The sequence below is a fragment of the Dromiciops gliroides genome, chromosome 5, assembly GCF_019393635.1.
Source record: "Dromiciops gliroides isolate mDroGli1 chromosome 5, mDroGli1.pri, whole genome shotgun sequence".
In the NCBI taxonomy this organism is placed as follows: domain Eukaryota; kingdom Metazoa; phylum Chordata; class Mammalia; order Microbiotheria; family Microbiotheriidae; genus Dromiciops; species Dromiciops gliroides.
Genome location: NC_057865.1, coordinates 44,784,387 through 44,809,851, shown reverse-complemented (window position 1 = coordinate 44,809,851; position 25,465 = coordinate 44,784,387). Strand labels below are relative to the sequence as shown.

Genomic DNA, 25,465 nt, shown 5'->3' with positions numbered 1-25,465 from the left:
TTTCCCCAACTAGAAAGGAGCAGAGCTGAGACTTCAACCCCTTATATTCTAAACATAAAGTCAGCTATCTTTCCACAAAGCCACATAGACAAAATGGAGATAAAACTTAGGATAGAAAGTTCTCAGGAACAGCTCTATTCTGAACTAGTACCTCTTTCCCTGCTCTTTAAAAGATAACAATGCCACCTAGACTAAAAATAACTAACTAGATGCAAAAGATTCAAAATGAAATACGTACCTGAGGAAAAGACTCTGAATCCAAGTTGGTCACTTAACTAAGTTTCTTTCCAAGGAGGAATTAACCAAGAGGAGGCTAGAAGTTCAGCCTTGTGCAATACAGCAAGTTTAGTGAACTAGTGACTGCCCCCTTGGCCACATGCATGGTGTTGGGTAATATACAGAGAAAAATGAGGAAAGGAGACCTAGGACTTCATATATAACTTGAACATTCAGGGATCCAGAATTTAAACACTCAATTCTCAAGTGTTTCTTAACCTCTTCCTAAATAGACCATGTCATTCCCTACTCGGTAGAGTGGCTCCCTACTGACTCCAGGATCAAATATAAAATACTCTGGCATTCAAAGTCTTCTTAACCTGCCACACCTATTCCTTTCCAGTCTTCTTATATCTTTCTCCCCACCACATACTCTTCGATCCACAGATGATGGCCTCTGGCTATTTCACAAATAAGAGTCTCCATCTTGGCTCCCAGGCACTTTGTCTGGCTATCCTCCATGTGTGGAATGCACTCTTCCTCCTCATCTCTCTCTGCCTGCTGGCTTCCTTCAAGTCCCAGCTAAAATCCTGTCTTCTACAGGAAGTCATCTGTTCTATCTTAATTCCCATCTCTTCCTTCTGTTGATTATTTCTAATTTATCTCATATGTACTTTGTTTCTATGGTTGTTCACTTGGTGTCTCCCCCATTAGTCTGTGAACTCCCTAAGAATAGGGACTACCTTTTACCTTTCTTAGTTTCCCCCAATGCTTAACAGTCCCTGGCACATGATAGGCATTTAATAAATCATTATTAACTACTACATGCTAAGGACTCTGAAAAATTTTGGAGATACAAAGGGCAAAAATCATAAAAGGCAAACACAAAAAACTATGCACACTAAGTTCAGAGAAGGAAAACACAATCTAGTTTTGGGGTGGGGGGAAGGAAAGGCTTCATGAAGGAGGTGGGGACTGAGATAACCCTTGAGGGGTAGAATTTAAGGAGAGGAAAAAGGTGTGGCAAAGGGAAAATCCAATGTTTGTGAATATTTCTCCTCTTAAAAGTCTGGTTTGACTCAAAAAGGAAAAATGTGGAGGAACTAGGGATCAAGTCACCTAGGGCTTTGAACACAAATCCAAGGAGTTTATGCTTTTATTCAGCACACAATGAGCCACTGAAAGTTTAAGGCAGGGGATACTAAGATCAGAGGTATAGTTTAAAAGATTTAAACCATCCTACAACCCGCCTAGATTAAAGGAGGAGGTGACTTCAGTCATCTGAGCAAAAGGGAGCGCCAAAGGGCTGGATTAAAAAGCCACATTAGACACAGAAAGTAGAGAATTTAAACTGTGTTTGTATGACCAGAGAGGGAAATCAAATTAGAAATAACCAGGGAATGGGACAGGGAGAAGAGGCAAGAAATCAACAAAAAAAGGACATAGAGGCTACTTTTTTTATGATACTTTTTTGATGGTGAACAAAGTGCTTCAGCTCTCACTCTCTATATGTACATATGTGTATTTATGTGCATATGTAATGTAGCCTTGTCTCATCTTCAATCTATGAGATAGGTGCTATTATTGTCTATATTATTTAGAGGCTTGCAAATGTCATAATGGATAGAGGCCTGAGCCTGGAGGAAGCCCCAGACACTTACTAGCTGTCACCCAGGGCAAGTCACTCCACCTCAATTTACCTCAATTTCCTCATCTGTACAATTTCCATCATTTCAGTTCATGTTCAGTCATTTCAGGCATGTCCAACTCTTTGTGACCCCATTTGGGATTTTCTTGGCAAAGATACTGGAGGGGTTTGCCATTTCCCTCTCCAGATCATTTTACAGATGAGAAAACTGAGGCCAACAGGGTGAAGTGACTTGTCTGGAGTCAGATTTCAGCTTAGGAAGATGCATCTTCCTGACTCCAGGCCACTGTGTCCCATAGCTGCCCCATCTACAAAATGGGAATAATAACACTTATTTCCTATGGTGGTTGTGAGGCTCAAATCACTATTGTATACATTTGTAAAGCACTCTATAAACCTTAAAGCACTGTATAATTGCTAACTTTTTTAATTTAATAATGACTCCGAATCATGAAGAAAACATCTATCGATGTTGGGTTACATAACATACCATACTCTGATGCCTCATTACACTGTCACAATCCTGGGCTCCTGAAGGTCACCGCCAGCTTTGCAGGTCCCACCAAACTGGAAAGACTTTGAGAAAATGGACCGAGGAACAATCCATCGATCAACCAACAATGCTCTGTCAGCATCATGACATGTTTCTGAACAGCTTAAGATTTACAAAGCATAGGTAGATGGGGTCATTATCCCCATTTTATAAGATGAGGCTGAGAAAAGGTAGCCACGGTAACACAGACAGGAAATATCATCTTCATGACCCCAAATGCAGTCATTGGAATCCTAGAGGTGCTTTATTTAGAAGTTGGATGTGCTATGGAATTCAACTGGTATATCTCAAGTGCATATACAAATCCAGATTCAAGCCACAAGAGTTACAAGTGTAAAAATATTCATCACAGGACTGAAATGTAGAAGGGAGGGAATGAGTATTTATAGAACATTTACTATGTGCCAAGTGCTTTACAATTATTATCTCATTTTATCCTCACAACAACCCTGAGAGGTAGGCACTACAATTATTATTCCCATTTTAGAGATGAGGAAAATGAGAGAATTGGAGGTTAAGTGACTTGTCAGGGTCACACAGCTATTAAATGTGGAGGGATCTGAATTCAGGTCTTCCTGACTTCAGGCCCAGCCCTGCCTAGCTGTCTCAAACTTTAATTCCAGAAAATGCCTTCATTTTAGTCAAATTTCTCTTTGGATTTGGTATGAATTCTCAGTGAGAAAACTCCCTTTACTACACAGATTGACACTAGTTCTACAACTTCAACCCAGGGCTTCCTGACTCCAAAGCCAGCTCTCTCTCTACTATTCCATACTTCCTCTAAGTAATGTGTGTGTGGTGAGGTGGGGGGGGGGGCTGTTCAGGAGGACTAGAACCTCTGGCATGAGAGCTACTGAGCCCTCAGGGCTGTTCATCAACCTTTGGTGTCCACCTGACTCACCCAACTCTCACCTGTGGCTCCAAGAAGGTATATAACATGTACAGAAGCCACACCCTGGTAAACCATCTCTTCAGACAGGCTAAACCAAGTTGAGGATAACTGAGGAGTCTCAAACTCATCGGTGTGTTGGGGATGGGGTGTGTCTACCCCAACCATGTGAAGACTTCCCTTGGCAGAAAGGGAGTTTGAGAACAATTGGTTCTAATGGCCATGAAGGTAGCCAAACAGGTGCTATGAAATGCTTAGAGCTTGTTCAAACACCAAAGGTGCCACAGTCATCTACTGCATCCCAGACCATCACCAGTCATCTTAACTTTTGTCTTGCCACTAGACTTGGATGGCTCTGGAAGAGAGAGTGAGGCTGACTTTGTGCAACTCTGCCTCACTTAAACCCAATTCACAAAACATCATTGGTCCTCTGAAAATGAAGGACCACCAACAACGAGTAATGTTATAGTGCCATAAAAACAATAAATAAGAAAAAAAGATAAGTATGAACTCATGCAACATGAAGAAAGTAGAACCAAGTAAATAATATACATGATGATAATATAATGAATGATAATATAAATGAAAATAACTTTTAAAAAGAGACTACATTCTAATTGCAATGACGCGCATTCTACTTGGTAAAGAGAGGATAGGCATTGTGGATGGGGAATATGGGATACTCTGTCAGTCAGGATCACTTTGCTGGTTAGTTTTGTTTGATTCTTTTTCATTATTACAAGGGAAAGGAATAAACATTTCTAGGGCACCAGTTTCATATATAATCCTCTTTTGTTGTTCTTCAATGACTATAGAAATGATCATGTCTGTTGACATTTGACAAAATAATAATAATTTCTTTTTAAAAAATCAATTGAATAAAAAAAATCATGCACAAATATTAAAAACATTACAGCCTAAATAAGGTTTCCTGAGTGAAAAAAACTACATATTTCAATCCTCATAACAGTAAAAACAAAAAACAAAAAACAAACCAGGTCAAAAAGCTTTCCCCAGTTAAGAAGTCTATGTATTCTAGGGAGGGAAGGGAATAAGTACTTGTTACGAACCTACTGTGTGCCAGACACTATGCCAAGTGTTTTTGCAAATATTACCTTATTTGATTTGCATAATGACTCTTCGAGGGAGATGCTGTTATCCCCTTTTTACATCTGAGAAAGCCATGGCAAACAGAAGTTAAGTGACTTGCCCAAAATCACACAGCTAGTACAGATCAGACTGGTGGAGTCTAAATGCAGATGGAAGCATACTATTGTCATTTTTTTCATGTTTTTTTTCCCTTTTGTTCTATTTCTTCTTTCACAACATGTGGAAATATGCTTAACACAACTGCATATGCATAACCTATGCCTGACATCTTGGGGAGGGGGGAGCAGAAGAAGGAAGAATAATTTAGAATTCAAAATCTTTCAAAAACTGAACATTGGAAATTTTCTTTATGTGTAATTAGGAAAAAATAAAATGGTATTAAAAAATTTTTTTAAAAGATGAAGAAAGTATTAGGGCAGATAAAATAGAAGGAAAAAAGGAACCTTTTAAGTTCTATTTCTGACTTGTCCTATTCTCTTACCCATGTACATGCCCCATTTTAAATGGTTTTCTTTGATCTTTTGTCAACACTTCTCAGCCCTTACTTGCTGGAGGGAAAAAACTCTTTTTAATTATCCCTTTTCAAAACCTAGTAGAGAGTCTGTATTACGATTGTAAAATATAAGTTACTAACTCCCCAGGTACACTAGATGGCGCTACTGCCATGTTTGGCCATTTTTTGCCATTGCTCCTATGTTCTCAAACGGTATGAGTTGATGCAGAAGAATAGGAATCAAAGTCCAGCAGTACAATTTGACAGCCCTCTGGTGTTACATATACATAGACGCCCAAGGTCACAAAGCTAGTAAGGGTCAAGAGGAAGAATCTGGACTCAGGTCCCTTCTGACTTCCTAAGTCCACCAATCCTCTATCCACAACACAGGATGCTTCTTTTATATGAACTTACTACATATAAGTACACAAGTACTTAAGCAGCAAAATTATGAACATACAAGATTGTGACAAGTCAACAAGCATTTATTAAGAACCTACTGTATGCCAGGCATGGGGCTAAGTTACAGAATTCAATACTCTCTAAGCCTGGTGCTTCTTTTGCTGATCAACCCCTACCTTCCCAATAAGTTTGGCTTCTCTTCAGAATTCCACTCTATCTCTATTCTCTAACCCACTAAAAAGCACCTAAGAATTTGATCAAGGAAATAAAGCTTTTCTCTATGGTGCCCCAGACAAAAGCATTGGTTCTGGTCAAGGTATCTTCTAGTCAATGTCTAGTCACTTGTCCAACTTTATTTTTGGTCCGTCTATTTGCAGCAGTAAATCAGTCACAAGTGCTTACTGTGTGTGTGTGTGCCAGGCACTGAACTTGATGCTGGAGATACAGAGGCAAAAGTTAAATTTGAGCCTGAACCTTAAGGAACTTCTTAGAAACAACATGTACATAAATATATTCATACAAAATAATTATAAGGTTAACAAAAATTGTTGGAGGGAAGGGTGGACTGACAAAGGAAGAGGGTGGATCAAGAAAGACCTCTTATTGAGGGTGTCACGGGAAGAGCAATTCAATGAAAAAAGAGGGGGATTCTCAAAGGCAGGAGTGAATTCCATCATAGCAGACAACCAGTGGAAAGGGATGGGGACAGGCGTTTTGCATGTAAGGAACAGCAAAAAGACCAGCTTGGCTTTTGTCGTTCAGTCATTTCAATTTTGTGACTCCATTTGGGGATTTTTTTTTGGCAAAGAGACTAGAGTGTTTCACCATTTCCTTCTCTAGCTCATCTTTATAGATGAGGAAACTGAGAGAAACAGGGGTAGGTGGCTTGCCCAGAATCACACAGCTAAGTAAGCATCTGAGGGTGGATTTGAACTCATGAAGATAAGTCTTCCTGACTCCAGCCCAGGGCTTTATCCACTGCATCACCTAGCTGCCCAAGCCCCAGCTTGGCTAGGCTATAAAATAGAGAAGGGAGGGTAACTTATAGTCAAGCCAGAAAGGGTTTCTATAAGTGACTCTTTTTTCACTTATCAAATTCAAAATTGCCTGCCTCCTACCTTTACTTGAATTCAATCCCTTCTTGACCTCTGGTTGCTATCACTTCTCTCCTAATAATTTTTTTGGGGGGTGGGGCAATGAGGGTTAAGTAACTTGCCCAGAGTTACACAGCTAGTAAGTGTCAAGTGTCTGAGGCTGGATTTGAACCTAGGTCCTCCTGAATCCAGGGCTGGTGCTTTATCCACTTGCACCACCTAGCTGCCCTCTCTCCTAATTTTTTTTTTTTTTTGGTGAGGCAATTGGGGTTAAGTGACTTGCCCAGGGTCACACAGCTAGTAAGTGTTAAGTGTCTGAGGCCGGATTTGAACTCAGGTCCTCCTGAATGCAGGGCCAGTGTTCTATCCACTGCACCACCTAGCTGCCCCTCTCCTAATAATTTTAAAGAGTTTTCTTTACAGAAGGGAAGCAGCCTCAGTTTTCTCATTTTTTAAATGGGAATAATAACAGTACCTACCACAGGGTTGTTGTGAGGATCAAATAAGATGGCATATGTCAAGTGCTTTGCAAACCTTAAAGTGCTATATAAATGCAATAACGACGATGATGATGATGACAACAAGCACCCTCTTGAAACAGCCCTGTTGCACAACCCATATTGTGCATGTAGGTCATGCACATGCTGCTGTCCCCATTTTTAGGCTCCTACCTACCAACCCCACCCCCAAAGCCTGATTTCACCCTGCTTTTCACCTGGTCCCTTCTCCTTCTCAGATAATCTACAATCCATCACAAATTAGCATTTGTTAAATCTCTCCATTAACAATGGACATCAATCTTGCCTGCAGCAAAAAGGACACAAATATCACAGGCACACAAGTGAGGAAACATCCCTGCAGTCAGCCTGAGCCAATGTTAATTAAAGGTCTAAGAAAGGAGGTGCCTCTTTTACCAGCAAGCTGAAAAAGCACTCAAGCATACTAAGCCAACAGAAAAACAAGGGCCCTTTTCATATTACATCCAATCTCATTTGACCAAATTAATTGGGGGAAAAAAAAGAATATTTTGCTGCTTCAAGGGAAAAAAAAAATGCCCCATCCCACCTCTGCCACCAGTCTTCCCTTGAAAAATTAGAATGATTCCTCAGCTGAATTGTGAGCTATCTTATGCAATTGATGCAGTTTTTTGTAATGAAACCTGCTGGGTATTTCTCAGCCTGAGTTTGAAGGAGAAGTAGGTGGAAAACATTATCAAACTGAAAGAATATTAATAGAATACTTACTATGTGCAAGCTATTGGGCTAGTTTGTGTCAAGGATACAAATCAGTATAAGGCCTGGATGTTCCCTGATTTTAAGGAGCTAACAGCCTAAGTAAGGAAATCAGATATACACAGGGAAACAGAATCAATACGCCAAAGCTAGATATAAGTGCCAAATAAGAGGTATGGAGAAGAGTTCTGGGAATTCCATGGAGAGGGAAGAAGAAGAAAATGGGAGGGGAAGAGAGAACAAGAAGGTAGGGAGAGGGAGAGAGGGAGAGGGAGAGAGGGAGAGAGGGAGAGAGGGAGAGAGGGAGAGAGGGAGAGAGGGAGAGAGGGAGAGAGGGAGAGAGGGAGAGAGGGAGAGAGGGAGAGAGGGAGAGAGGGAGAGAGGGAGAGAGGGAGAGAGGGAGAGAGGGAGAGAGGGAGAGAGGGAGAGAGGGAGAGAGGGAGAGGGAGAGGGAGAGGGAAAGGGAGAGGGAGAGGGAGAGGGAGAGGGAGATCATTTTGGACAGGATACCTTCCTTTAGGAGAACTGATTTGAGCTGGGAAAAGAGAAGTGACAGGATTGGAGCAGGCAGAGAAAAGGGAGGGCATTACAGGCAATATGATCCAAGGCACAATGGTGGGAAAGGAAAGGCATGTTTGAGGGTGGAGGATAGGTCAGAATTCATGGAGGACATTACGCTGGAGACATAGCAGTGGGTCAGAATAAAGAGGGCACTGAAAACCAGTTCTGAATACGAACTGAAAGTTTTCAAGCAGGAAAGTAACACAATGAAAGCCCTATTTAAGAAAAGGAATCTATCTGTTCATCATATACAAGGTAGAATGTAGTGAGAAGAGACTTCAGGAAAGATCAATGAGGAAAATATCGTAGTCATTCACATATGAGGTGATAAGGGCATGCACCAGGATGGTAGCTATGGCAACGGAAAAGGAAAAGAAAGATTCAATGGGCCCTGAGGAGGCTGAATCAAAGGGGCTTGGTGACCCATATCCAAGTGGGTCACATGGGGCAAAGAAGAGGGAAATTTGAAGGATGACTCAAATGTTAAGCCAGGGTGACTAGATATTAACAGAAATAAAGAAGTTAGAAGAGAGAGCCAGTTTAGGGGAAGGAAAAGAGAGAGTGCGAGTAAAGAAGATAAACTTCCGTACTCAGAAAAAAAAAAAAGGAGAAAAAATCAGACATCAAAGGAGAAGATTTAAAAGGGGAATGGGCATTTAATCCAGGCCTGAAGAGTTAAAACATAAGGGTTTAAGCCTTTGATGAGGACAAATATTTTGTTAAACCTAAGAAAATGACATGAAATGAATGAAATGAAATGAAACCTATGAAAATGTTTTCAAACAAAATAAGGAAAAATGTAACTTTATCCTGATGACAGTAGATTAAGGATGACAATGCCTTATAATTAATTACACAGCAATATCCTTTTCAAAGGTCTTTCATCTACATATGAGGCAAGGAAAAGGGATAAAATATCAATTCTTGATTTATGAAACTGGGTCTAGAGTAAGGGGAGGGGGGCAGCTAGGTGGCACAGTGGATAAAGCACCAGCTCTGGATTCAGGAGGACCTGAGTTCAAATCCAACCTCAGACACTTGACACTTAGTAGCTGTGTGATCCTGGGTAAGTCACTTAACCCTCATTGCCCAGCAATAAAAAAAAGAGTAAGGGGAGGACTCAATCAGTTAATTAGCATTTATTAATTGCCTACTGTATACTAAGTGCCTAGGATACAAAGAAAGGATAAAGATAGATAGATAGATAGATGGATGGATCATACATGCATGCATATATACATATTCTTGTTCTCAAGGCACTCACAATCTAATGGGAGAGATGACACAAAAATAGCCATATACAAACAAGATAGATACAGGATACACTCAAGGAAGTCTGGGAAACACTTCTTGCAAAAGATGGGACTTTAGCTGAGATGTGAAGGAAGCCAGGGGAGCTAGGGAGCAGAGAGATAGGGAAGGGGAGAGTTCCAGGAATTGGGGGACAACCATTGACAAAGCTTTGAATTGGGAGATTTGGAAAATGGAGGAAGAACAAGGAAGTTAGTTTCATTAGACTGCAGAGCGGGGCAGGTGGAGTACTCAAAAGGTAGGAAGGGGTCATGTTATGAAGGACTTTGAAAGCCACAGAATTTTATATTGGGTCCTAGAGATGATAGAGAACCAATAGAGTTGACTAAATGGGAGGGTGGGGATGGGAGAAATGGTCAGATCTGCATTTTAATAAGATCATTTTGACAGGTGAGTAAAATGGGAAGAGACTTGAGGCCAGGAGACCCGCCAGCAAGCTACTGCGATAGTTCAGATGTAAGGTGATGAGGGTCTGCACCAAGGTGGTAGCAATATCAGAGAGAAGATGGGTGTATTCAGGATGTGTTAAGAAGGTAGGAAACTTGACCATTGATTGGACATATGAGGGGTAAGAGTGAGGATTCAAGGATGACATCTAGATGGTAAGCCTGAATGACTTGAAAGATAATGGTACTCTCAATAGCAATACAGAAATTAGGAAGAAAGGGTTTGGGGGTAAGGAAGAGTTCAGTTTTGGACATTGTGTTTAAGATTTCTATAGCAAATCCAATTCAAGGTGCACGACAGGCAGTAGGAGATGTACAACAGGTAGTCTTGGGGCGGTCAACAGAGAGGTTATAGCTGAATAAATAGATTTGAGAATAATCAGCAGAGATGATTGATGGTAGATGTGGTTACCAGGTGAAATAATATAGTTGTTGTTCGGTCATTTCAGTCATGTCCAATTCCCTATGACCCCATTTTGGGGTTTACCTGGCAAAGATACTGGAGTGATTTGCTGTTATCCTTCTCCAGCTCATTTTCTAGACAATGAAACTGAGGTAAACAGGGCTAAGTGACTTGCCCAGGGTCACACAGCTTATAAGTGTATGAAGCCAGATTTGAACTCCTGAAGATAAGTCTTCCTGATTCCAAGCCCAGTACTCTATCCACTGTGCCACCTACTTGCCAAAAATAACATAGAGGAAGAAAAATAGAGGGTCCAGACATAGTCCTCCTATGGGACACCCACACTTTGTAGGTGTGACATGGATGAAGATCCAGTCAAGGAAACAGAAAAGAAACAGACAGATAGAAGAACCAAAGAGAGAACAGTGTCATGCAAAACCTGGAGAGAAGAAATTATCAATGAGAAGAGGGTGATCAATGGTGTCAAAGGCTGAAGACGTAAAGAAGGATGGTGACTGGGTGGGCAGGGAACCCTGACTCAGAAAACCCTCTGCAGCCTAAAAGAAATAAAAATGTGAACTCTGCCACAAACTTGTTGATCGAATTTGAACAAGTCATGTCTTACTGGGCCTCAGTTTCTTCATCCCTATCATTAGATATTTTAACCAGATAAAATCCAAAATACCTACAGGCACAATATTCTATCATCCTATCTCATTTCAATGATCATTCCAATTAATTCCTCATAATTCAACAGATGGTTGGCCTAACCTCATTAATACTGACCAAATACAGAAGTATCCTCTTACCCATCATTCAAAGTGTCTCTGATATAATTGTAAAGGCACAGGGGAGAAATCTCTGTAAAAGTTACTATAGTTAAAATAATTTTTTCCATCTCATATAAACTACACTAGACCAAGCATCTGAAGCAGCATTGACTTTTTAGACATAAGTTGGCAGGCAAAGCTTTGGATCTGTAGTTTTCAAAAATTGGCAATTACTCAACATCATAAAACTACTAGAAGACATATACTATCCATCAGCATGTGGAATATTAACTGCTGCTTGTGAAGATTTACAACCCAAATGAATGAATGACCACACAGATGTCTTCTCAAATTCTTCTAAAAATTCACATTTTTAGGTAAAAATAACCAGATTATGCCACAATGAGACAAATTGATGTTTTTTTTAAAAAGGCAGTATGAATTATATTTATAATTTGCTATAAAACTAATGGAGTAAATGGTATAATTATTTCTTTAAAAGAATAAAAATAATTGAAGCACTAACTTTTTCATCTTTACTTACTAATTTAGAAAATCCATACAGTAAAATCAAGATTAAAATATAAAATCATTATTTAAAAACATCCAGTGGCCAATTCTATATAAAGAGTATTTGATGATGCACAGAGACCCACCTGCAGACTACAACCAAGAGGTGATGAGAGCCTGTACCAAGATGGTGGCAGTATCAGAAGAGAGAAATGGGCATATTTGAGAGATACTATTAAGGTAGAAAATTTGACCACTGATTAGATATGAGGGGTGAGCTACTGTATTGACGGTTGAAATTAAATGAAATGGACATTTAATACAATATCTCATTTTTTCATTGTAGGAACCCATCCAACACAAATCATACCATTTCAGTTCACAATATTTTTATTGTTTAAATCTGTCAAAGTCAGTGAAATTTTCTTTTTCTTTTTTTTCCTCTGCAATGTTCTGTTCTCTCTTCTGCATTTTCTTTACCCCTCCCCTAATTTCATGACTGAAGTAATCATGGTTTGGAGATCTCATGCAGAATTAATCATAAAGTATCTGAAAGACCTTGGTATAAGTATTTCCAAGTAACAGTAATGTGCTGCCCCCTCTATGGCCACAAAAAGCCAAGCCAGATGGTATGGACTAATGTAATGATGCCAACACTCTTGAAAAACATTCCCAAGCAATAAATTAAGCCTCCAGAGGCAAATTCTTGAAATTCATCAATGTAATTCATTGATGTTCCTATCAAGGCAGGACAAAATGCCATTGTTAGACAGAAAAAAAAAAAAAGCTCAACTACTTTAGACCTTCTTGTTGTTGTTTGTCCTTCATTCTTGAAAAGGACCATGACATTAAGGGGTGATTTCATGACTTGCACTAAATAGGATTTAGGTAAAGGAGAGCTGTGAAGGGTCACCAAGCTCTCTCTACCAGTGCCATCTGGGTACAGTGGCAAGATATTCATCAGGACAACTGGGCATGGCCCAGGATGTTTAAAGCAATTGGGGTTAAATGACTTGCCCAAGGTCACATAGGTAGTAAGTAAATGTCTGAGGTGAGATTTGAACTCAGATCCTCTTGATTCCAGAGTCAGTGCTCTATCCACTGCACCACCTACCTGCCCCAATTTAGACTTTACTTTTTCCCTGAAACAATATGACTTTGAGGAAATGATGAAGAGGACACAGAGGCTCATTCTAACATATCCAGGCTGTGATTTTTTTTTCTTTCAGGAATCATGGGCTAGTCAATGGAGAAGGGCACTGCTCAAGGCAGCAAGAACAATGAAGAGTGAATGAGTATAACAGTTTCATTTTCATAGCAAGCAGGTTTATAGGAGCTATTGACTGGGGCTGATGGTTCATGAACTACCTGAATCCTGCATGGATGCTCCAGGATACCTGGGATAGGGAGTGTCCATCTAAAAATAAGCTCAGGGCCCTTAAGACTTGGACTGCTCCTCTCTGCCAACTGTTCCATCCTCAGGCTCAAAAGGGGTAGAAGATGGGGGGAGGAGATTTGGCAGAATTTAATTTTTATGAGAATAATTTAATTCTTATAAGAAATTTGGTGAGGTAGATTGGGTAGGTATTAGTATTATCTCCATTTTCCACATTAGCAGAAGATCAGAAAAATGAGATAGCATACACACACACACACACACACACACACATATACAGACACATCTATATATGAATATGCATATGCATAGGTATATATTTGGAGAGACATTAGAAATCATATCCTCTATTTTTTAAATGAGGTTCCTGATGCAATTATGTTTAGACTCGATTGAGTCTAAATTTAATTAATTAAATGAATATTCTCATTCTCCTACAGATCAGGAATCTGCAAGTTAACAACAAGCTCCTATAATACTCCTGAATACTCTAATATATTGGTATCAAACTCAAATAGAAATGAGACCACTAAACTGTACATAAGGATCTTTACAGCACCTTACTGACTTAGAAGTTATTAATATTATCTGTGTTCTAATTGCATTTTTACTTATTTTATTAAATATTTCCCATTTACATCTTAAAATGACACCACTGTTCTGATGATCTCAAGTCACAGAGTAAATGAATGGTTGTCTATTAATAGCCAGCTATTAATTTTAAGTGTTTATGTGTACAGATTAAATTCATAACATGGTAGACAGTAAAATTCTATACAAATTCAAGGGATTATCATATAGTTTTGGGCCCTAGATCAGTGATTTCATTATCACAGAGAACACCCTGATGTATAAAGTCCCTCCACCAAAACAGAAAGATAGAGTAGCCTGAGATAATCTCAGAGCATTGCCTGGAGAGAGAGGTTAAGTAACTAGACCATGGTCAGAGATAGATTGGAAATAAGACTTCCTTGACTCCACAGCCAAGAGTTCTATCCACTGGTGTGATGGTACTAATTCCATCTAACCTTTGCAGCCCAGTACTTGGCATATAGTAAACATCTGATCACTTTTTTCATTCATTTAAGCTTGGTGACCCTGGATGAGTTTCCTCTTATGTAAATTGAGAAGGTGGACCTTGATGACCTTCAAGATTCCTCTATTCCCTTATGATTCCCTGACTCCCTATGATAATATCAAATATAATCATTATATGTAGAGTCAAAAAGAACCTGGATTGGAAATCAGAAGTCCTTTGTTTGAATCTTGGCTTAATCACTTGCTCATCATACAACTGTGAGCAAGTCCCTTAACCTCAGTAAAGCACAGTCTCTGGATCTGTGAAACTAAGATAATGACACTCACAGCATTATTTTGAGTGTCAAATGAAAGATAGTGTACTCTGTAAACTTCAAAGTAATATTTAAGTATATTGTGCATATAGGGAGATTGGCCTTGAAGCCAGGTGGCACAGGGGAAACTTAATTTGGAGTCAGAAGACCTGGACTCAGTCACTAATGTGACCTATTAGTCACTAATGTGACCTATTACAGATCACTGAGCCTCAGTTTCCTCCTCTGTAAAATGAAGGGATAGGACCTCTAAAGTCCCTTCCAATACTAAATCTATGGTTATATGACCTTGGGCCAAATCCCTATTGATATATATGGGTTACCATGGTCCAATTACCCAACCTTTCAGTATGCCCAGGCAATTCCCTAAGAATAACAGTCTTTCTGCTTTTACAGAGGGGATTCCCCACATGTGAATTCTCAGGTCTTAAGAATCAATCACTAGTAAATCATTAGAAAAAAACGCTGAACCTGTCCACTTGTCAGCAGTCTCATGGAGGAGATTAACATTGCCTAGTTTAAGCTGGAAAAGACTGAGAAAAAGAGTCAGTTCTCCATGTCTGCTTTTTTCTTTTGCTGAAGTTAAAATTACCCAACCTAAGGATATGTCATCAACCCTATATTAAATGCAGGAGCAACAAACTGACTTCCGATACTAAAGAAGTTTCCATAAACAGCTAGCTAAAACTAATCATTTATGGATGATGAACAAAAGAAAGATCAAGAAAGGGAAAGAAAGAATTTGTTATTCCTTAACTAGAGGTTACATTCTTTCATTCTGTCAAAAGAATTAGATGTTCCACAGTCTGTTTCTCTTTTCTTTCATAGGATAACTTGCCTATAAAGAGTTACCTTAGAATGAATGAAAGAGCATTTATTAAGCATCAAGTGTCAAGCACTGTGCTAATTGCTGGGAAAACAAATAGAATGAGATAGTCCCTGATCTCAAGGAGATCACATTCTAAGAGAAAGACACAGAAAGATGGGAGAATTCCGCAGCAGGGTGGATAGAAAGGCTTGGAGTCTGAAATGGTATTCGTGTGCACCAAAACTGTCCCTAAAAAACCATCATGTGATGTAATAAGTCAGGTGTAATGATACATAATGATTCATTTCTACTCCCGAAACCTTTCAAGAATAAAAAGTAATCAATGAACATTTATTAAGTGCCTACTATGTGCCAGGCACCATGCTAAGTGCTTTAGAATATTATCTCATTTGATCCTCATATAACAATCCTGAGAGATGCTTTTATGACCCCCATTTTACACATGAGGAAACTGAGGTAAACAGAAGATAACTGACTTGCTTGCTGTGGTATCAGAAGCAGAATTTGAACTCAGCTCTTCCTGACCCCAGGCCGGGTGCTCTGTGCACCATGGCACCACCTAGCTGCTTCCACTGAATGATGTGAATGATCTCTTCCACCCTCCTCAGGGAACTTAAAATCTGAAAGGAAGCAAGTTAGGGGCAGAGAGATCATTTAAGTCAAAACCCCTCATTCTCGTTTGAGAGGTGAGGTAACTAGCGTACCTATGCTCATTCAGCCATCTGGCTGGCACCAGGACCAAGAGTAGAACCAAGGTTTCCTAACTCCCAGCCCAGCAGGATTTCTACTATAACACAAATGAAAAAGCACAATGCAAAGCAATACATGATAAAATGTCTGAACAAGAAGCTGTCAGAGTTCTGAGTGGGGAGCGGTCCCTTCTGGCCAGGGTAACGGGGAAGGCTGTCACACAAGAGGACCTGACCTTTTGAGACAGGCCTCCAAGAATGGGTAGGATTTCAGCAGGCACAGATGGAAAGAAGAGGGCATTCCAGTTGGAAGAAAAGCAAAAGCTCAGCAAAGGGAGAGCAAATAGTTCTCAGCCTCTAAGCCACTAATTACCTCAGTTAGCCCACTCTATAATATCAAAGAAATTTCATTCCACCAACCTATTCTGATTGAATGGCAAAGAACCCTGGATTTGGAATCAGAGGTGATAACCTCTTACCACTTTCTATCCATAAGACTTGGACATTATTTTTACCATCATCATTAGCAGCAGCAGCAGAAACACCACCACCACTATACCACCAGCACCATCATCATCAACGTTGCTTGACTCCTGTAAGCATCGATTTCTTCGTTCATAAAATTAGAGGCTTTGGCTCGTTGACCTCTGTAGTTCCTTCTAGCTCTAACTTGAAATTCCTACTGCACTTCAGCCATAGCATTTTCAAAACCTGTTACCCGTAACTCCATAATATTCCTTTTTAAATCTGACACTTTTAATAGCAGAGCTGGAATTTGAACCCAGGACCTGAGGCTGCAAATCCAGGATTCTTTCTACTGCCTCCCGGACACAAAGAAGCCAATAGTCAGTGGAAGGGATGAGAATGAAAGGGAGCTCTCCAGACTTTAAATCTCAAACTCTTCCCACCACCTATGCCCTGCCCCCAAACCCTAAATGAAATGAAAGATCATAACCATGCATCCTCAAATTAAAAAAAAAGCTACTCCAGATCTCCTGAGAGCATTCCACAGGTACAAGGGTAGAGTAGTGCCGGACATAAAAAGAACTTTTGCTACCATCAGGGTCAGACTAAAAATACACAAGACAACTTTAAAAAAAGAAAAAAGCCTGTAGTCAGTTACACTTACCAAAATTATTTGTCCTTATCAGTTCGGGCTGAAGTCTTACCAAAGAATGGGTGATTAAGGGCTCCCCAACCTGTGCCACCAACGCCATGGGCAAAAACCAAAATCAGAGGACCACTGAGAACCAATCATGAAACTGGTCTGAATGAGCAAAGCCTCCAAGCCCCACAGCGGCTGCCACCCAGCTGCCTCCTACCCCCTCCTTTCTCTTAGTTTGTATGCTGGGGCAGGTCTTCAGAATCTGAGCTGTTCAAAGATCACAACTGGTTATGTAACTCTGGGATACCTGCCCAAATTCTCTTCTCTGCACTCTGTTAACACCACCCTTAACAGAAAACCACATACCTAGAATCTGGCACAATGATAGCAGATGATGTTCTGGTCACCGGAGGCTCTTTGCTGTGCCCTGCTTCTCCTCCTCTTCCCCAGATGAATAAAATCAAGCCCACCCCACCATTCACATCTCTGTAAACTTAGTGAGCATTATATGTAATTAAAGTCAAATACAAATCTGGTCTCCTGAAATGTTCTTTGCAGAAATTATGAAAGGACCAAGTTGATAGATCCTATCAGGTTTTTTGTTGTTCAGTCACGTCCAACTCTTTGAGACCCCACTTGAAGTTTTCTTGGCGAAGATACTAGAGTGGTTCGTCATTTCCTTCTCCAGCTCACTTTATAGTGAAGAAACTGAGGCAAACAGGGTTAAGTAATTTGCCCAGGGTCACACAGCTAAGTGTCTGAGACCAGATTTGAACTCAGGAAGATGAGTCCTCCTGACTGCAGGCCCAGTGCTCTATCCACTAGGCTACCTAGCTACCCCTATCAGGTTTATTAGCTTTCAAACCATCGACCTGTTTCCAAGACTAAAAAAAATAGGACATATTATTTGTGGCAAGTTAGGGGCTACCTAGTTCAACCCCCTTCTCAAATATGAGGAAAAGGAGGTTCAAAGAGGATTGCCTGGGGGTACCCCACACTTGATGGTACAAAGCTGAGACCAAGACATTGATTTCCTCACAGAGAGCCCGGTACCCCGTTGCAGCCATAGACAAATCTAAGGTCGGATGAGACCTCATGAGACAATAATCCATTTTGTACATTGCTAAAAGACACCCCTCTAAAAGAAAGGAGGAAAAAATCTTATATAAGGCTGTGATTTAAAATGAGCTTCATTTCTTCAACATTTTGCTTTAAAAAATTGTGACAGTTTCTCCCTGACCCTGACCCTGACTTTTCATGAGGTCAGTCAAATTCTTCACATTTTACAGATGAAGAAACTGAGGCAAAAAAGATTAAGTGATTTGCCCAAGATTGCCAGGTTCTGAGCCCCACATTTAGCATTCTTTCTACAGCATCATACTGTTTTGCAATGCATTCCCCTTCTCACCAAAAAAAAGCTTCATTCTAACCTTAATTCATTTAATGCTAAAGACAGAAGAGTCACTAATAAAGAGGTTGAAGCCCAACTAACTGACCTGTCCAAGGTCACACAATTAATCAATGGCAGAGTCAGGTCCCATGACCTTTGTTGTAGATGAGTTGTTTCAGTCATGTCTAACTCTTCATGACCCCATTTGGGGTTTTCTTGACAAAGATACTGGAGTGGTTTGCCATTTCCTTCTCCAGTTCATTTTTACAGATGAGGAAACTAAGGCAAACAGGGTGAAGTGACTTGTCCAGGGTCATTCAGCTAGTATGTGTCTGAGACAAGATTTGAACTGAAGTCTGTCTGACTCCAGGCTCAGCCCTCTATGCACCATGGTGCCACCTAGTTGTCCTAGGATTTTCCCCACTATACCATGCTATCTTTCTGTCCCTTCTTAAAAAACAAAAGGTATGTTAACCAGACTGCCATATCAGGCAATTTCCTCCTTAGAGACGTGTGGTGGAAATCACAGGATTTGGAGACAAGAGAACCGTGATCTTGTCCCAGCTCTCCTCTGTATTCCCCGTATCACTTTAGGCAAGTCTCCAGCTTCCTCATCCATAAAATGATGGCAATGAATGACCTCTAAATCCTAGGATTCCCTCCCAATCATTCATCAATCGCATGTTCAGGGGCTCAGACCCATCATCAGTACAAAGAACTCCCTTTGCCCACACAGATCAGCGTCTGTTCTGCAACTTATCTTAAGAGGTTGTGATAGGGCAAAGATGTCCCCAAGACCTAAACGACTTTAGCATCCCTGACACAGCCTTTTCTCCAGCCAACATGGGGTAGGCCCAGGACAGAGCTGCCCCTGGGACCTGAACAGCCCCCGGGGTTTCTGAGGCAGCATCCAGGTCATGAAAGGTCCAGGCCCATGAATTCTGCATCTCTCCAGCATGTTGGGTGCCTAAGACTCTGATGACGACTGACCAGCTTTTCTAGATGGAGAGGAGGGGCCCCCTCTCATTTTTCAAGTGAGGAACTAGAGCCCCCCCCCCATAGGGGTGAAGGGATTACTTACTCTATCAGCATGCAGCCCCTAAGTAGGTCTCCTGACTCCCAGTCCCAAGGCTTTTTCCATGACACCATATTGTTGCACATTCTCGTTGTGTCAGGGCTAAATAAACCTGCTCCTTTGTTAAATGTTTAGTGACTTGCAAGTGCTTTATTCTGTCCAAACGTTAAACCTAGATTAAGAGAGAGTGCTGGCACTGGGAGCATGTCTGACTGTCTGGGACACAACAGGCAGGTCTTCCTCACCATGAACCATGTTCTCTTTCCACTATTAAGGATATCAACCTGGAGGAAAGAGTATGGATGAAAAGGAAAACAAAAACCAAAAATGATGATCTCATCTATGAAACTTTTACGGATGTAATCATTTTCTCTCTGAGTGTATGTATATGTATGTGTGCAACGCACACAGCACATTCACATTAACCTTCTCATAATCTCAAGGGCAAAAACCAATACGGCTGTTGAGAAGGTGTGAGTGACCCATCATCCTTTCTCTCTAATTAAAATTTAATCTCAGTCACGGGGCTCTGCACCAGTTCCTGGTCTCTCTCTGCATGCGACTCTCCACTGAAGTCATGCTTTTTCTAGGAATCTGTGCTTTTCTAGTTTGCAAAGTGCTTTATAAACCTTCTCTCATTTGACCCTCACAACAGCCCTGGGAGGTACGTGATATTATTGTTCTATTTTACAGATGAGGAAAGTGAGGTAGACAGAGGTGAATTTGCCCAAGGTCACACAGCTGCATTTGAACCCAGGTCCTCCTGACTCCAGAACTCTCTCCACTGTGCCCCATATGCTCCACTGTTTCATTGGTCATGTGAAGGTGGTCCTAGCTTCTCTATGGCTATGTTAGAGGAGTGACAAGCCCTGGCAACTTTCCATCTGCAAACTGCAAAGGGATCTAGGATGGCTCTGTTGTACCCTCTGTTGGAACAAATATTCATTAGGTGCCTCCTGTTTGCAAGGCTCCCTTGGGTACAATCCAGCCCCAATCTCTCTCCTGAGCTAATCTCACACCAAACACCTACTAGTCATTTCCAGCTGGATGCAACATGGCCAAAATGGACCTCATTTTCTTTTCCCCAAAACCCTCCCCTCTCCTGAATTTCTCCATTATCATAAAACGCACCACTTATCCTCACAGTTACCAAAGGCTTGAAACATTGCTTTCTGTCACCTCTTCATTCTCAGCTCCATTCCGAAGTTATTGCCAAGTCCTGTAGATCTCCCACAAATGGGACATCTCCTTTCCACCCACATGGCCACTCCCCTAATTCAGATCCTCATCAACCTTTTGGCTTAACTGTTGCCATGCCTTCCTGCCTCAAGCTTCTCCCCCACTCCCACTCATCTTCATCACTACCCCTTTCCCCTCAGATAAGAGTATGGGGCCACGAAGGAGCTCAGCTCATTACATCTCTTCATTTCCCACCTGGCTGCACTACTTTGGGATTTCGCTACCATGCATCCCTTCCCCCCACCCCACTTCCCCTCCCTTTATAGCTTCCTTTTGTTATCTTTCCCCATTAGTCCCTTCCTTCAAGGAGCTTACAAGCTCCTTTCATACCGGGCCTTAGCCCAGTGGCTGGCACTGGGGTTACTGATGATACTTTAACAAATGTTTGTTGACTGACTCCAATCCCTCTTCCTTCCACGAAGACACCAAACACATCTGACTGTCACACCCCTACCCCAAATGCCTCAATAAACTTCAGTGGCTCCTTGTTGCTTGTAGGATCATAAACTCCTCGGATTAATATTTAAATCTCTTCAGACACACACACACACACACACACACACACACACACACAGTAGCAATTTAATAAATGCTTGTTGATTGACTGATAGACAACTAGCTCCTGCCCTAGAGATCTTATAAAAACCACAGTCATCTTACTGCATCCTTAGCCACCTACCAATTTTGTTGACTCTTATCTTGCCACTGGAACTCAATGACTCTGGAAGAGACAGTGAGGTCGACAACTTTGCATAGCTCTGCATCACTTAAATCCAATCCACACCCACGTCAATACCTCTATGTCATTGGTCCTCTGAGAGAATCAAAGACCAACAACATTTGACTGTGAAGAGTAGAGTTTGGAAGCTCATCTGGCAGCCCAGAAGGCCACTGCTCTGAGCCATGATTTGCCTCCCAAGAGAAAGTCCCCAAATCAACAGTTTCACAGATACTGCAAAGCACAGAATGGACAAATACCCTGCTGTACTTGTACTATGGGCAATTGATAAATGATGCTGACTGACAGATAAGCAATTCCAAAGGTTCTGTGCCAGAATCATTTTAAAGGGCATTTACATGATACAAAACATGTTACAGCTTTGCAAATCAATCAGTCAACAAATCAACATCTACTAAGGGCCTACTATGCACACCAAAAGTCTTCCTTCCATTATTTTCCATTTCATGTTCCTTTGGCCTGGCCCTCTGGGGCTATGTGCCTGAAGTAACTTTAATTCGGTTCAACAAGTACTTAACAAAGCCTCCACTAAGTAACAAGGGCTTCTTAACCAGAACAAAAACAATCTCCCATTTAGGGGCTTACATTCCCCTGGGAGGATATAATACCTGAGTAAATCAGTCCCTAAGGATTTAGGTTTCTAATTTCTTTAGAATACCCACCCACACCCTTTCTTAGGGTAGAAAATGATTGTACTTTCTTTGCACCCCCATGGAGAGTCAGACACAACTGAAAAACAAGCACCACAGTGTCCCCTCAGGGTTCTGTCCTGGGCCCCACTACTCTTCACTAAGGGATCTCACGAGCTCCTGTGGATTTAATTGTCTTCACCTGGTGATCTCATCAGCTCCCATGGATTTAATCACCACCCCTTTGCTGATGGTTCTTAACCCCCACCCTAACTTCTCTGCTGAACTCCAGTCTCACACACCCAGCTACCTTGCAGACATCTCAACAATAAGTATAAAACAAAACTATTCTCTTTTGCCTTTACCCCATTACCGTGGAGGGCAACACCATCTTTCCAGTCTCTCCGGCTCACAAGCCAGGAGTCATCCTGGACTCGCTATCGTTGCCTACTCAATAAATGCTGGGGGCTTCCCATTGCCTCCAGGAGTAAATACAAACTGTTCTGCTTGGCATTCGAAGCCCCTTCATGGCCTCGTACCCTCCTACTTTTCCAGTCTTCTTATGCCTCAGTCCCCAACATGTGCTCTTCCGTCCGCTGACATCACACTTCATTCCTCGGCTCTAGGCACTTTCTCTGGCTGTCCCTCATGCCTGGAATACTAGGACTACTTATAGCTCCTTGGCTTCCTTTAAGTCCCCACTAAAATCCCATGTTCTGTAGGAAGCCTTTCCTGTTATTGTTGTTCAGTCATATCTGACTCTTTGTGGCCCCATTTGGGGTTTTCTTGCTCCATTTCCTGACAACTTCCTTTTACAGCTCATTTTACAAATGAGGAAACTGAGGCAAAAAGGGTTAAGTGACTTGCCCTTATTGGTGTCCGAGACCACATTTGAATGCAGGTCTTCCTGACTCCAGGCTCTCGTCCACTGAGCTCCCAAGCCTTTCCCAACTCCCCTTAATTCTAGTGACTTCCCTCTGTTAGGTATTTCCTATTGATTATGCATATAGTTTGCCTTGTATTTTTTGTTTACATGCTGTCTCCTCCATTAGACTGTAAGAATTAGGGAAAGCTAGGTGGTGCGGTGGATAAAGCACTAGCACTGAAGTCAGGAGGACCTGAGTTAAAATCTCACCTCAGATACTTACTAGCTGAATGACCCTGGCCAAGTCACTTAATCCTTTTTTCCTCAGTTTGCCACGAAGTTGTTGCCAAGTCCTGTAGATCTCCCACAAATGGGACATCTCTCCACCCACACGGCCACTCCCCCAATTCAGATCCTCATCAACCTCTTGGCTTAACTGTTGCCATGCCTCAAAAGAGGTGTTTAATAAACATTGACAGACTGAAGCACTGGAGGTACAAAGAAAAAAAAATTTCCCAGGCTCAAGGAGATTTTTATAGAGGAAAACTACATGTACAGTAAACACAAAGTAATATGGAGGGAAGGAGGAAAGGCTTCCCATAAGTGGTGGGCCTCAGGCTGAGCTTTGGGGAAAGCAAAGAACATATGCTCAAAATAACACAAAACAATTTCAAAAGGGAAAAACCAACCCTGAAGATACAGAGATCAATTAAGCCCTTACTTAAGCAGGAGATGACAACACTCACACTATGCCTACAAAGAAGTTAGAGATTTGAAGGGTCAGGGGTGAGGAGGAAGAGCATCGCAGACATGGAGGACCACTGGTGTAAGGCAGAGGTGGGAGACACAATGTTGTGCATGAGGTCCAGAGAACAGCGAGGAGCCAAATCTGTCTAGAATGAAGAATGCATGAAGAGGAGTCCTTCATGAGATTCTTGGGACACCGACTGCAAGAGGGCTTTAATGCCAAACCAAGCATTTATCTTAGAAACACTAAGGTGCCACTGAAGAGTTTTAAGAGTAGAGGGAGGAGGGCAGCTAGGTGGCGCAGTAGATGGAGCACTGGCCCTGGAGTCAGGAGGACCTGAGTTCAAATCTGGCCTCAGACACTTGACAATTTACTAATTGTGTGACCCTGGGCAAGTCACTTAACCCTAATTGCCTCACAAAAAAAAAAGAAAGAAAGAAATAAAAAGAGTAGAGGGAGGACTTTACACGTGTGGTCGGAACATATAAAATCAAGGGCCACTTACTTACCAGTAATGGTGCAGGCATCTCGGTATTTCCTGCAATCTGACACATCTTCCAAGGCTTCACTTACATAGTGTTCTTCGTGAATGCCCGGGCTACAGGCTAAGACCGCATGATCGCAAGTCTCAGGAAGGGGCACAGTGGTGGCCAAGATGTCGGTGGGCAAAGCTGTGGCGTCCAGCTTGGCAGGTTTCACTGGGATATACAAACTGCCATGGGGGGACCAGTGCCAGGAGGTGGGGGTTTCAAATCTAAGTCTTCTGGACACAGCAGCTCTTGGAGAAGGATCTGCAGAGAGAATATCAGATCAGAAGAGGAACAAGATTAAGTTCTACAATGCCTAAGCAGCCACTCCCAAACATATCTAATGAAACTGACATTTATTAAAAAATATATATCACCTGCCATCATTTTTAAACAGGTGAGTCTGCAGGACAGACTCAATGAGAATATGTGAAGTCTCTTGGCAGGACTCAAGGATTTTCTTCCCTTCCCAAGTAGACAGAGTAGAGGAGTGATAAACTAATGACATCCATACCTGGACAGAGCTGAAATCAAGGGCCAAAAACCACTCAAGGCTCAAAGGTTCCTCCCCCAAGCTCCTCCACCACGCCTACCAACCCAGGTCTCAGTACTTCCCCCTTCCCAAATTAAATCAATCCCCCAATTGTGCCCCCAGGCTACAGAAAAGATGTGGTAATCAACACCTAAATTTAGTAAACTTTCTCATCCATTAGGGAAAAGCTACCTGGCTTGGTGGATAGAGCTCTGGGCCTGGAGTTGGGAAGACCTGAGTTTAACTGTGGCCTCAGACACTTACTTACTAGCTGTGTGACCCTGGGTAAATCACTTAACCCTATTTGCCTCAGTTCCTCATCTGTAAAATGAACTGGAGAAGCAAATGGCAAACCATTCACATATCTGGAGTCAGGAAGAATTAGACCACTAACAATGACAAAAGGAGTCAAAAGAAGCCTAGGTGGGACAGCTAGGTGGTGCAGTGGATAAAGCACTGACCCTGGATTCAGGAGGACCTGAATTCAAATCCAGTCTCAGACACTTGACATTTACTAGCTGTGTGACCTTGGGCAAGTCACTTAATCCTCATTGCCCTGCAAAAGAAAAAGAAGAATTGTCCACCCTTAGTCCCAAGAGTCAACTGTAACCTCTGTTCCCTTCAAAATCTTCACCTGTATTTAATCAGTCCAAACTGATCCTATCATCTAGCTTCAGATCCCTCACCTCCCAACCATTCCAATTGAGTCCAC

At 41.6% G+C, this 25,465-nt stretch overlaps 1 protein-coding gene across 1 annotated transcript in view; it reads right to left on the bottom strand.

The window, feature by feature from the left end:
- TRAK1 (trafficking kinesin protein 1) overlaps positions 1–24,479 on the bottom strand; it is a 153,392-nt gene extending 128,913 nt beyond the window's left edge. Inside the window, 1 exon segment of the mRNA XM_043965550.1 lies at positions 24,204–24,479. The gene's annotated coding sequence lies outside the window, so the exon portion shown is untranslated.
- Positions 24,480–25,465: the final 986 nt, after the last annotated feature.